The following is a 13,121-nucleotide window of genomic DNA, read 5'->3' as shown; positions in this document are numbered from 1 at the left end:
GACCCAGTTGGGCTGCACGTTTGTTTGAGTGTGCACACCCACACGGCATCTTTGTGTGCACGCACGTATTCGCGGGCGGGATTGTGTACACGCATGCTTGCGGCCGGGAGGTTTGCGTACCTCATACAGATTGAACCAGGGGACTTTTGTGCATCTCAATGCGGCGCTTGTGTAGTTCGAGAACTTTTCCTCCTCTTTGTCCTAAACTCTCAGTACTGGAGGGTAAAAAGGCAATTAGAAGCAGTGAAAAACAACGGCAGCGTCTCCCGCCAACATTCATCTCCGTCCTGCTGCCGCCGAAGCCAACTGGCCGGGCCGTCCACCCCTGTTAGTTGCGAGGTGTTAAGGACAGATTTATCGATGTAAATATTTTGACTCCTTGACTTTGGAGATAACTCTGACTTTACGAGGTAATATCTCCACCCGTTCTGTTCTTTACATTAGGTGAATATTGCACTTAAAAGTCCACCATTTAATTATTTGCGCCGGCCCAATAAACATGACTTTATGGCGTCCATAAATCAAGAAACAAAAACACACTCCACACTGTTAATCTCACATATCCCACCATAAAGCACCGTCTATAAAAAAAGATGTGTTTTACACCAAATGTGCATCGCTGAATACCTTAAGTAAATGCAATAAACGTGGCAAGCGCGGTGTATAAATCTCACATGCTGCATGTTGTTAATTTGATACATTAGGCTATAATTTGTTGTAAATAATTGTTTATTAGCCGGACCATCCTGTACTAAGGCCTAATGATATGTATTTAGCAAGTTTTAGGAGAGGTTCCAATCAGCACACAACTTTCCGGCAGCAGGGACGTTTATTAAAAGGGGAGATAAAATTATCGCCGTCTAACTGTCCGTATAATTCAAAACAACTAATCATTAAATGGAGGAAGTTTTAATTGCACCTTTAAACGTGGGCTTTAATGTAGGGCCTTAGCATTTCCGGATGTCTAAATTTCGATTATATATTCTCAAAACTTCACAGTGTTTCATATTAGGAGCTGTCCTCAAATTGCCAGCTTTTTCCCCCCCCTCCACATTTTAACGAATGAACTCTTGAGGTCCGCTGTGCATACGGCCCTGTTTTGGTAGTAATGAAATGGAAAACAAATGGAATCTGCCAACCATGATGTTTGCAAATGTGAACAAGTAGCCCACCTATGGCCCGCTCCCTGCTATCTATTCACTTATTTATTAATTCACTTCATTTTATTCACCCGCGCTCTTGATCAATAAGTAATTAATTTCCCTGGCTGACGGATAACAGGCCCTATAATGTCGCTAATGTCGCTCCAGACTCTGACTTTTCTTCTTTTTTTTTTTTTCTTTTTTTTTTGTCTGTGTTTGTTTGAAAACTTCAAATTTAAATTAGAAGCAAGAGAGGAAAGGCGATAAATATGTCTCTCGCCTCTATTACTCGGAGAAGGTAATCAGTGTTTCTTTGGCTGTGTTCTTCCTTACTGATAGCAGACAACATCTCATGATAACATTGCATTTGTTTTGTTGGCAGGGAGCCACGGACGGAGGAGTGGGAGAGCAACTTTGAATTGAGTTACTGGGTAGTTAAGTTACTGTTAAGGTAGAGTCCTTTTTTTTTTTTTCTTCCTCTGCGCAATTTCTGCTCCTCCAACTTTGTTTTTTCTTTTCTTTCATGCTCATTCGGGCTCAAGTTAAGCTGACCTCTTTCACCACTTTAATGCGCCGTTTGTGTATGTAATGTTATCTGGGTACAAAACAAGCTACACTTTAATGCATCTGCTGGAGACTTCAAACTTGTTTCTGTTTAACCTCCCAGAAGTGTCCGTCTAACTTCTGCTCAGCCGCCCAAAAAATTCATGTTAGTTGTTGCAGTTAACTTTCCAACTAGTTTCTGCCCACTTAATAGCAAATTAACAAGTCTAACAAGTACAACTTCATAACTAATAATCCATTTACTCATTCCTCTGCACAAGAGTCTCATTGTATGCCCGTAATGTCAACATGGCAAGTTTGATGTCACTGTTTTCATATTTTGTGACAATAATATATAGAGATGGAAGGTAAGCTGTTATGATCAGCAGAAGTTAAGCAGAATCTAACGCCAGTCTATTTACTATTTTAAGATAGCAGAATACAATCAGTCATTTTCAGTGAATTTAAAGGTAGCTGTGGTAATTTGAGGATAAATTAAAACAAATATTACTTGGTAGTCACCTGCTTACCATGACATATACAGACCTGTGAAATTAAATGTTACAAAGGTACAGTGTCCGTCTGCTTGGTAACGTTGTGCTCTGCAGCATAGATAGATATTTCCAATCTTTGGATACACAAAAAGATGTTCATTGTTTGGTTTTGATCTGGCTCTCATAGGAAAATGCAGAATTCTGTTAATATTTGTTTTGTTTATTTCTGTGTATCTTCAACAAAGTGAACCAAACAGAGAGCAGCACAAAGAAGACATTCATGTGCTGTAGTAACACCACCACTCATGGGCAAAACACCTTGGCTAACACACTGGCACTTCTCCCGGCAGAGCCAGATTCCCTCCAATTCCTCCGTAATAACATGATTCATGTATTTGATATGGCCCAGATAGATCATGAAGACACATTATATCCCATTCCTCAAGTGAAAGCATTATTATGCCATGTTGTTGTTGCTGTTGCCGTTCGTGCTGGTGTGTTGGTGTAGAGGTCACCCTATTTTTCTTTTCCAGGTGAACCGTGGCTGTTAAGATTGGCCGGGGCAACAGAAAGAGAAATCACACCAGAGAGGAAGGGAAATCGGATCAGCGAACACAATAAAGCAGGAACTCCAAAGAAAATGACCCGGGAAACAAGCCACATGCCCAACTCTCAGAGAGTGTGTGTGTGTGTGTGTGTGTGCTAGTGGAATATATTTTTAGGGGAAGAGGGACTACGATACATATAACTACAGGCTGTCGTTTTGTTTGCTCACTCCCGTGGCAAAATGGAGGACATACATCGTCTCTTATTGCCTAAAAAAAAAAGAAAAGAGTAGAAAAAGGAGGTGGAGGGGGGGGGCTCACAATGCAATTCCAGTTGCCCTTGGGTGTGGCGCAGTGCTGGTCACTCAGGGAGTGTGCTGCAGGAGTCACATGGTTCAGATGGATCGCATCAATTTGCCACAAAAACAATATGCCCCCCCCCCCCATATATTCTTCCTTCTTTTTCCATCTTTCTCTACCTTCTCTAAGCTCTCAGTCCATCATCACATAATGTAAGAGAGGAACCAAATCCACAGCCTGACCTCCCTCTTCACCCCCCCATTCTCACCTTTTCTCCCTCGGCTGCTCTTTTTACTGACTCTGCACACTTTCCTTATAACTCTGTCATTGTTTGTTGTAAAATGTCCTCTTTTTTTTCTCAGTTTTGCCTTTTCTCTTTCATATTCTGTTCCCAATATCATATATACAAATTAAGTATTGATTTAGGGAAAAAAACAAAAAAAAAAAATCTGCTTCAGCAACTTGCCCTATTTTTGGTTCAATCTTTTTTACTTTTCTCTGCTTTTGAATATATTTTTCCTCTAAATGTAATGTCACTGTTTGCTTCAATTTGGTATATTTCTAATGTGTTTCACTGCTAAGCTTAGGAAAGAAACTGATGTTAACAAAGGACATCTTTCAAAGTTTGAAAAAAAAAAAAAAGTAATTATATAAAAACCTTCAATAACAGTTTGGTTCACTTTAAATTCTCCCTTGTGTCTGATTCTGTATCTCACTGTCTTTGCCTATTATACATCTCCCATTGGCCAGAAGGTCACTAGTGCCACCATGTGGTACTCTTTGGAACAGCATAAATGAAGTAGATCCTGTGGAACTGATGCAGGCAAAGACGGGCCAAATGACTATTTTGTCATATCAGCTTTTTTTTAAAAGTAAGTCTGACAGCTGTATTTCCTTAGAAGACCAATTGATCTGACCAGATTTCATGTTAAATATGGAGTCAAACTTTTTACACCATTGCACAACAGCACAATAAAAACAAAGTTTTTTCCAGATCTATAAACTCTACCATATTTCACCCAAAATTAAGTGGGTTCAGGGTTCAAATGTGTGACAACCGCATTAAGAGTTTTAAAACACAGCTCATTTGCAAAGTCTGCTCAGCTTCTCAAAAATTTAAATGAAAAGGCCTGTTGTCCCCATCAGTTTCTTATATCATTACCCAGATAATTCGATTTTTTTTTTTTCATCTAAAATGGGCAGGACTATGTCAAAGAAAAATAATAAATGACTTACGTGCACTTACTACTGACAATTCAACAATATTTCAATATGATGACAGTTGTGGAGTTGTTGCTTCGGCAGGTTGTCAATCAAATCTGGTGAAACTGCACCTGCTCAGTCCCGAAATAATAGATTGCTGTTTTTAAGATAAATAGTATCTGGAAGAAAAAAAAATGCGCCTTCAAATTTTGCTCTTTTTATTAATAAATGATTCATGTTGTAGAGAGATCTTCAAGCTTTGAAGCACTGAGTAACTTAGTTTACTGCATTTTACTTCTATCTCTTTCTTAACTATGATGCATTAAGGATGTGTTTGTTTTGTGAGAGTACAACACAGCCTTTAAATACAGTTGAATAAGGTTTTGTCTGGCTAGGAGCAACTATTAGGAACAAGTTGAAATGATAATGATTTTAAAACAACATAATTCACTAGCTTTTGCAATGCTTTCATCCACGTCTCAGGGTCCACTGCATCAGATAGAGTTTACTCAGATGAGAAGAAGAAGAAAGAGAGGTGCAATTGAAAACTCCATAGTAAGAAAGTTAAGTCAGCTGTTGCTGTTGTTGTTACCCCAAACAATCTATAGTAAACATTCACATAAGACATAAATTAGCCACCACTTGTATTTTCTTTAGACACATTTCAATCGCTACAGTCTGTCCTCTTTTTCCCTCATTCACAATCAATCAATCCCCACTCTGCCCCGCAGTTAGTGAAAAAATAACACATTCTGAAACTGAAGTATTACTTTAATACTTCAATTGAAATAACCTGGTTCCAACATTTTGAAAGGAGCGGGCTTGGTTGCCCGAGGCTACACTGTAATGTGTGAGTGAAAGTAGATGGGCTGTCGCTTCAGATTAGAGAACAACCTCAGTGTGCCTTTGACGGAGAGGCAACAGGGGTAATGGGAGGTGGAGGGGATTAGAGTTCATAAAAATCACATATGAATGGCCAACAATGAAAGATGTCATTTTCATCCCGGGCTACAGAAAGCGGGCTGAATTACACTGTGTGTGCGTGTGTGTGTGTGTGTGTGTGTGTGTGTGTGTGTGTGTAAATACTGGCACACGGGGGGGAAAAAAAACTGCAATGGCATTAGAGGTTTTGTATTTAATGCCGCTCTCCTACATGTGCATAATTGCATTGTTTTCTGTACAGTTCAAATGAATCAACAATCAGAGATTCTGAGCTTTGAGAGAAGGCCCTAGCTCCTGTGCAGGTGGCATCTTTTAAACGTCTAAGATTTGACAAACCAGCTAAAAAATACAGCTTCACGTCATTTAACCTTCCAGTCTGCCACCCCAGTTTGACTGCAATGGTTTCATGAAAAATGGTAGTGTTATTTTTTTTGTAAATGAAAGGACATAGGTTTTGTGTTCCTGCTTTCATTTTGTTTTTTGGTTTTTTTTGGAATGTACACATTCAGAAACGTACAGCCTCTGATCATGGGTCGGGCCTGTTCCACCAGCGTGGTTACAGATCATCATAAGGCAACATCGATATCCTAAACTCATGAATCTATGATAGAGCAATCTTTATTGAAACGGTTCTTCAAGCCAGCGTCCGGATTCAGAGTGCGGCCGCCCTCTGGAGTTCTCAAATCTGTGGCGAAGGTAGTGCCAAACGGCTTCGCCCTCTGCTCTATCAGTCGAACCTGTCGAACCCGCGATCTCAGGAGGTCTACCAAAATGCCACACCCTTCTCTACTCGTGGGATCCTTCTTAAAGTCCCTTGAGCGGTACCTGCCTACTTCTAATTGGTCACTGTGGTGGGTTGAGGGTCCATCTGTCCAATCAACTAAAAAAGGAGGTGGGCTATCGCTCTGCTCATCTCCCATAAATGGCTAAATCTGTTACTGTCACTCCTTGGGTCTTATACTCCAAAATTACCTAAATGGCCCCTCTATCCTTTTCTGGAGATGTATGTGTTTAGATATCTTCCTCCATCTCAGGGGTCAGGCTCCGTTTTAGTCCCTATAGTGGCCTTGTCTCCTGCTAACCTTTGACCCACACACAGCTGAATGTTGACTCCAAGGTCCGATGGAGCTGTGAGCCCCGTATTGTCTGCATTCCCTAACTCGCGCAAGGACGAGCAGGTTAAATTTACACTGAGTTGAATGAAAGGCCAGAATGTGTTGCCGTCCAGAAACCTCACCAATGACCGTCCATCCAGATCAACATGCCCCCCCTCCTGTTTCCTGGAAAGCCTGAACCAGCTGAGAGACAACAGATGGTGACAGATCGTTCAGTATCGTAGATCTGTAGCGTTAGTCGTAACTTTTCTTGTTTTGACCTCACTCAGACTGTCACCACTGACACTCCGTGACAAGGACAGTCAGTGTCACAGGGAACAGACTCCCTGACATCCCTGCCTCAAGGCTGAGAGCAGAAAGATGGAACCCAGTGGTGCAAGGGATGTCACAATGATTCTGCAAAATCTGGAAAATGTTTTAACTAGGGATGTCCCGATTAGGTTTTTTTCCCCCCCCAACATCATTTAATATTTTGTGTCTACCGATACCGAATCTCGATCTGATACTTAGCCCTAACATTTTCCTAGATAATACAGCTGCATTAAGAAAAAAAATCACTGCATCCAAGCTGTTCGTTAATAGTTTTTATTTTTTATTTTGTTGAAACAAAATAAATGCTGCAACATTCATTTACATATGTTTGTTTGTTTTTTTGACAAAAACACCAAGTAAACACAGTCAGTAACTAAAAAATGTCTTATCAATTCCGCTTGGTGCAGCTTTGTAGTATAATTATAACACTCAAATGAAGAACATCACAATTCTGCACAAAGTGGTGTAATAGCTAATTGTAACTTTGACATTTACAGTTACTAAAAAAATATACATCAAAATTCCACTTGGTGCAGCATTATAGTAATACAGAAATACTTGAACAGAAATCTCAATTCCACATAAAAGTGGTGTAAACAGCTCCACCTGAATATCCAACCAAAAAAAGGAATACAATAAAACAAATTAAATAAATGACTTCCACTTTAACATGAAAAAGCAGCTGAACCTGAACATAAAAAAAAAAACTGTTTCTGTAGCAGCATAAAAAATTAAACTGTACATTTTAACAAGTTTAATTATACATTTAGCAATATTCAAAGCATCGCACATAGCATATATTGCATATATTTATATAAATATAAATATGCATATATAATACACAAGAATTTAATAGAGAAAACTCAGAGCATGAAAATTAACAATTAAAAGTAACTTATTTGATTATGAAACATTTTATTTTAACACTTAATAATATATAATAAAAATAATAATAATCATCGAAAAAGCTGGAAACCAGCTGATTTAAAACAAAAACACAAAAAGAGCTGTTGCGATCACTGGTCACAGTCTACGCAGATTACCTCCGCTCTCCTCGCACGTTTTATTAGGGCCCAAGCAGGTCTCGACCTACGAGGTCCTTATTGTTTTTTTGTAGTGACAATTTTTTTGTCTCAAGTGATCGCATTTTTCACTGCCTGAACATGCCCCAAAACTCACCAAACTTGTAGTATAAATCACACATGCCAAAAAAAATGTCATAATCTATTTTCGTCCTCAATTTCCACCACTAGGCTAACCAAGGAAAGTGCGTCTTGGCTCGTAGCTCCCATATATTTTGTTGCACATTCAAAAACCATATATCCACGCGTTTGGTGAATTGTGCTGAATCTCATGATATAGGCCATTTCCACCCCTGTTTTTTGTTTTTTGTTTTTCGCAAATTCATAAAAATTGTGCAAACCTACTTTTTCGAACTCCTCCCAGGTAATTTCACCAATTTGCATGAAACACTGCACACAGCATCTGTGGACCCTCCTGACAAAACTTTTATTTTTAAAAGCATTTTGATATTCTATGCATACTCAAGTTATTAAATAACAACTTCCTGCACATTTCGTCCCAAACCTTGAATTAACCTTAAATGAATACATTTCAGAAATGATAATAAATGTTTCCGTAATGACAGTTGCTATTAAGAAACATAGTTTTAATGAAGAAATTCATACACATGTAAACAGAACCAAAACAACATATAGAAAAACAACAACACATGGCTAAATAGAGCAACATTTCATTTTAACATTTTTTACAGAACACAATCAAACTATTTGGAGGAAAACAAACGAACATGACTTTTGTGTGTCAGTGCTTCCTACTGCTACCCTATTTCTGCTTTGTGAACTTTGCCCAGATTTCCGGCAACACACAGAGGTGCCGAGCTGATGATGTTGCAGGTTGTGGCTCTGGGGCACCACACCTTTTCTCCCTCAAAGTGGACTGATGGAATGAAAAACTTGTTTGGTCCTGCACAGCTCATGGTGTCTACGTCAGTATTGACCATCTGCAATCTAGGAGCACAGTAAAACAAGATAACTGAACAGGATTTAGGATTTATATCTATACTGCCAAAAAATTCTACATACCTGTGTAATGGTGCCAGGGAACAGTTCACCTTCATACTGAACAAGAACCCACTTTCCCACTTCCAAAAGTAGATTAGCATACTCCTTTTCTGATTCCACATCTCTGTAGTCAAATGCTTTTAGGCTGAAGCATCCGCAGGGAAAAATCACGATAGCAGGACCCTTCTTGGGTGTGGATAAAGCCTGGTTTTTGTCGATATCAGCTTAAGGAGAAAAGAAAATGAATTTCAGATTTGGTAACCTACTCATCCCACGCAATGACGTTTCCTTTTGTTGAAGGACCCAGTGTCGTGGGAAATGTCTTGTCTTTGCATTTGTTGCATGTCCTGGCCATGCAGGACAAGCTATCCACACTACAGACACTGGCCACGACAAGGACCCTTGGGGATGATGTTTCAGTCACGCCAAGCTGATGCAACTTCTTTGTTTTCAGGCCAAGGTTTTGTGTTTTTTGCAAGCACACGTTTCTCGAGCAGACGTTCTGCTCTGGCCGATCCAAAAAGGCCTGAGTTTGAAGAACTGAGCCTTGGAAATGCTGTGCCTTGGATTTTCAGCCAAGTGGCCGTTTGTGAGCCCAAGAGTTACTGAAAAAAAGTGGAGCACCTGACTGATGGGGCCAGTGGCTGGATTTTCCTGCAGTACTATCTGTCAGGCTTGGGACAAAGGAGAGGACTCAGATGCAGGTTGACAGAAGTAGAATCAATATTTTATTTCTCTGATTCGCGACTCTCAAAAGCCATGATAAAGAAATCACTATAACAAATTCTAGAAAGACAGACACGACAATACAAACACACAACACATAAAACAAAGGACGCTCCCGAAGGAGGAAAATCTACTCTATTCTCAATATCTGAAATATGAAAATTACAAAAGAAAATCTCTTCACAGAGGAAGGCGCAGGCTATAAAAATACTCTACTCTTTTCATAAAACAAAAGGAAAACAGAAAGCGCTCCCGAGGGAGGTGAAGAAACAAAAGCCAAAATCTCTAAACTACAAATCAAACTCTAACCAGAAAAATTATCAAATCAAAATCACTCTTTTAAGAGGTCAAGAATACAGAAAAATAAAACAAGATTATACTTAACCGGACGTGGTTTTCGAGGACTGTGATACAAGGGCTTGAGCATACGACGAAACGACGAAACACTTAGGCGACGCAGACAGGGGAAGACAAAGACTTTATACACATGAGGGAGGGAGACACAGGTGCAAACAATCAGGAATTAGGGATGACGTCAGACCAGGAACACAAGAGGAAGGGCACGTGATCTGAAACGAGAGGAGAGTTACTTCCAAAATAAAACATGAATTCACAAGACAGACCCCAAAGACGAGACAACCTCACCACGATGTGACACTATCTAAGAATCACGTTTTTTTCTCTTAGGTTTCCTGCAAAGACAAGAGTTGGGTATCAATATGCACCATACACTTGTTTGATGGAGAGATGGATGCTTGCCATAGGTTAGCTGCAGTTGCTAGATGTCACGGCATCTTGGCCATACTGCGGCCATACTCCGGATAGAAAAGCAAATTGGTGTGGTTTGGTGAGTGCCAGTGGAGACTCTATTATCCAGCAAAGTAAACTGGGCGGGTTTGGGCTCAGCTTTCCTAAGTTCGACTCGTGAGACCTATCATTATGCTGCTTGGTCCCGTCTGCATTTCAGCCATCATGTGTGCTAGCTCCTCCTCATGTGATGCATGTACCTTCTCTAGGATTAGCACCCTCCTGTCTTTTGTCTGCGCATGTCATAACAGTAGTCTGTTGCCATCCTGATCAGCCAAGCGTGTCTATGCTTACCAGCATACTTCTGCCTTAGATGAGAGTTAACAGCCACCATTGCATTTGCTTCCCTCCTGTTTGGTCCTATTTTGACCGTGATGTCAGCCTGTGAGACTTTCAGATCACAGGGCTCAGGGTATTGTGGCACCTTCCTCATGCGGGTCACAACAATTCCTCATTCACAGTCTGTTGATGGAAAACTTCATTTTGTTGTTACACCAATAGAGTGAGACGCTGCTCAGGCTCTAAGGTGCAGTCCCAGCAACTCTGAAAGATGATCCTCCTCTTAAAGCTCTCCAATGTTGAGACTGGGACCTAGCCAGCCAAGAATGCCTGAGGATCTTTTGGAGGATGCCAGCCTTAAAGCAGGCTTTAAACTTTATCATGACAAGATGATAGTGGAGGACTTTTGGTCAAAGCAGTTTGAGATCCCTGATATAAACTTACTTACCATAACCACTGAAAATAGTGTATTCAACACACAAATGCAGAAACACACAGGAGGTGAGTAGGATAAGGAACAAAGGGCGAGCTTTAATTTACAAAAGCTGAAATCCAAAAAACACATAATCCAAAATCCATAAAGAGTAAAGCTGAAGTAGCGACGCAAAAAGCCACAAAAATGACAATGCACATTTATCCAGGTACTGTACTTTCGTGCAAATTTAAGCTTTTGTTTAAATCTGTCTCTACTGTTAACAGTTCACAAGATGGACACGACACACATTCTCCTTCCCGTAGCAAACGTGTTTGTTTGCGGCTTCTAAGGTCAGCATGCTTGAAAATGCTCCCTACGTCTCTTCAATTGCTCATCCAGTGTAGATCAGGTAGCACAGACACACAGCACACTCGACTCAGCCATTGTTCGCATCATGTTGTACAAGATGAAGAGCGTCTTTGCTTGTGTTTGCAAATCTGCACAGCCAGCAATACTGTATGTGGCGAGGGGCAATAATGGGGGGAATTCGGGGGGGGGGCATAACACCACCTGTGGACTTTCAATCCCAAGAAACCTTTGAACCTCGCAGATAGGTTGGGAAATAAGAGAGTACACACAGGCTGATTACTAATAGGCAGATGCGTGTTATTTCAAACAATTAAAATTATCAGTATAAACAGAAAGGGGTTGGAAAAAAAAAAAACTCTTAAAATCAGTTAGGTGAATGAAATTACTTTATACAGCAAACCTCAGAGCACATGGTGCAGTCAATAGTGTGTACACATGTGTTTATTTACATGCAAAAGTGAAGGGCCCAGTGAGTAAATGTCATGGAAAAAAAAAAAAAAAGCAAATAACCAAGGTAACAACAAAGTAAAATAAGGTAACCCAGTTGGTCTAAAACACAGAACTAAAAGGCAAAACAATTGCAGAAATGTGGACAAGACAGCAGTGTCATGGTGCAGGTGAGGCTGAAAAATGGGAAACTAAAATCAGCTAGGTTCAGTGCAGTTAAAATACATTTTAAACTAAGCCTCACCCCTCATGCACCAGCTAAACACGGAACATGATCTGTAAGGGTAAACAGGGATTCGTCACTGGGACACCAACACTGCCAGCCACAGCGGAGACAGAGCAAGAAGCAGAGGTAGAACAATGGCACACAGGTGCCTGATAGATCGGTGCTGAGTGAATTTGTTGGGGGAGGAGTGAGTTCAAGGCTGCGTTCACCAGCACTACCCCCCCACCACACACCAAGTTCTGCCAATACATAACACCACCACCACCGCTCCCAACACCTCCTGTTTTTTTGTTTTTGCTCTTGTTGTTATGTATTGTCTCATTTATCATATATTGCACAAGTCATGGGCATACAACGGCAGTTGCTGTACATAGTTTAACTTTATCCTAAAAGTTTGTATTATATTTTCTATTCAAAATGTATTCCTCTAATATCTATTTATTATTGTCTCTACTTTTTGAGCTTTTTGCTGCTACTTATTTCCCTCTGCACTGATGTGTTACCTGCATATGTCTCATGAGTGGGATCAATAAAGGAACATCTTATCTTATCTCCTCTGTGAACAAACAAAGGATTGGCGAACCTCCGCTGCAGAGATAATGCAGAGTCTCTGTGAGAAAAAAGGGCTGGGGAGACACTGGAGGAAATGGGATCAGGTGAAACAAAGGGGAATCACACAAGAGAACCAGAACGAACAATCTGTCAGTTTCAAAAAATCATATATCCATTTGTTTTCATCGTTTTGCAAAAATGTGTACTCTGAGTAGTTCATATCAAGAAATGGTTTTGCGTAAAAAAAAAACTGTATGCCACAGATCTTGCTGAATAAAGCTTCGGAGCTGAAAAAGACTTTGCGGGTTATCTTGACTGTAGATTTTCACAAAACAATTATTTTAATTTCCTTGGAACTTTTGTATATGAAAGTGTTGAAATTCATTGCATAAATGAAAAATTGAACTATGTCATATAACTCTGTCTTAGTTTGTACTTTTGAGAAATCTTTCACCCGCTGTAATGTTACATTCAGTGGTTTGATTTCATTGGTTCCTCTGTTTGTGGGAGTTGAGCTGCACAAACATTAAGTCACCACTAGAGGATAGTGCTCAGCTGTTGAAAATGTGTGTTCAACACCTGTAAAAGGGGTGGAAAGCAGTCTGTAGGTTGCACACAAA

The 13,121-nt window shown here is 40.1% G+C and overlaps 1 long non-coding RNA gene across 1 annotated transcript; it reads right to left on the bottom strand.

Annotated features, from left to right (window-relative positions):
- Positions 1-8,101: 8,101 nt before the first annotated feature.
- LOC119018352 lies at positions 8,102-10,057 on the bottom strand. The gene is made up of 3 exons (XR_005074722.1): positions 9,792-10,057; positions 8,702-8,904; positions 8,102-8,626 (listed from the first exon to the last, which is right to left on the bottom strand). It is a non-coding gene; the product is annotated as an uncharacterized LOC119018352 (long non-coding RNA).
- Positions 10,058-13,121: the final 3,064 nt, after the last annotated feature.

This window comes from Acanthopagrus latus, chromosome 4 (assembly GCF_904848185.1).
Source record: "Acanthopagrus latus isolate v.2019 chromosome 4, fAcaLat1.1, whole genome shotgun sequence".
NCBI classification, from domain to species: domain Eukaryota; kingdom Metazoa; phylum Chordata; class Actinopteri; order Spariformes; family Sparidae; genus Acanthopagrus; species Acanthopagrus latus.
This window is presented reverse-complemented; position numbering and strand designations above follow the sequence as displayed.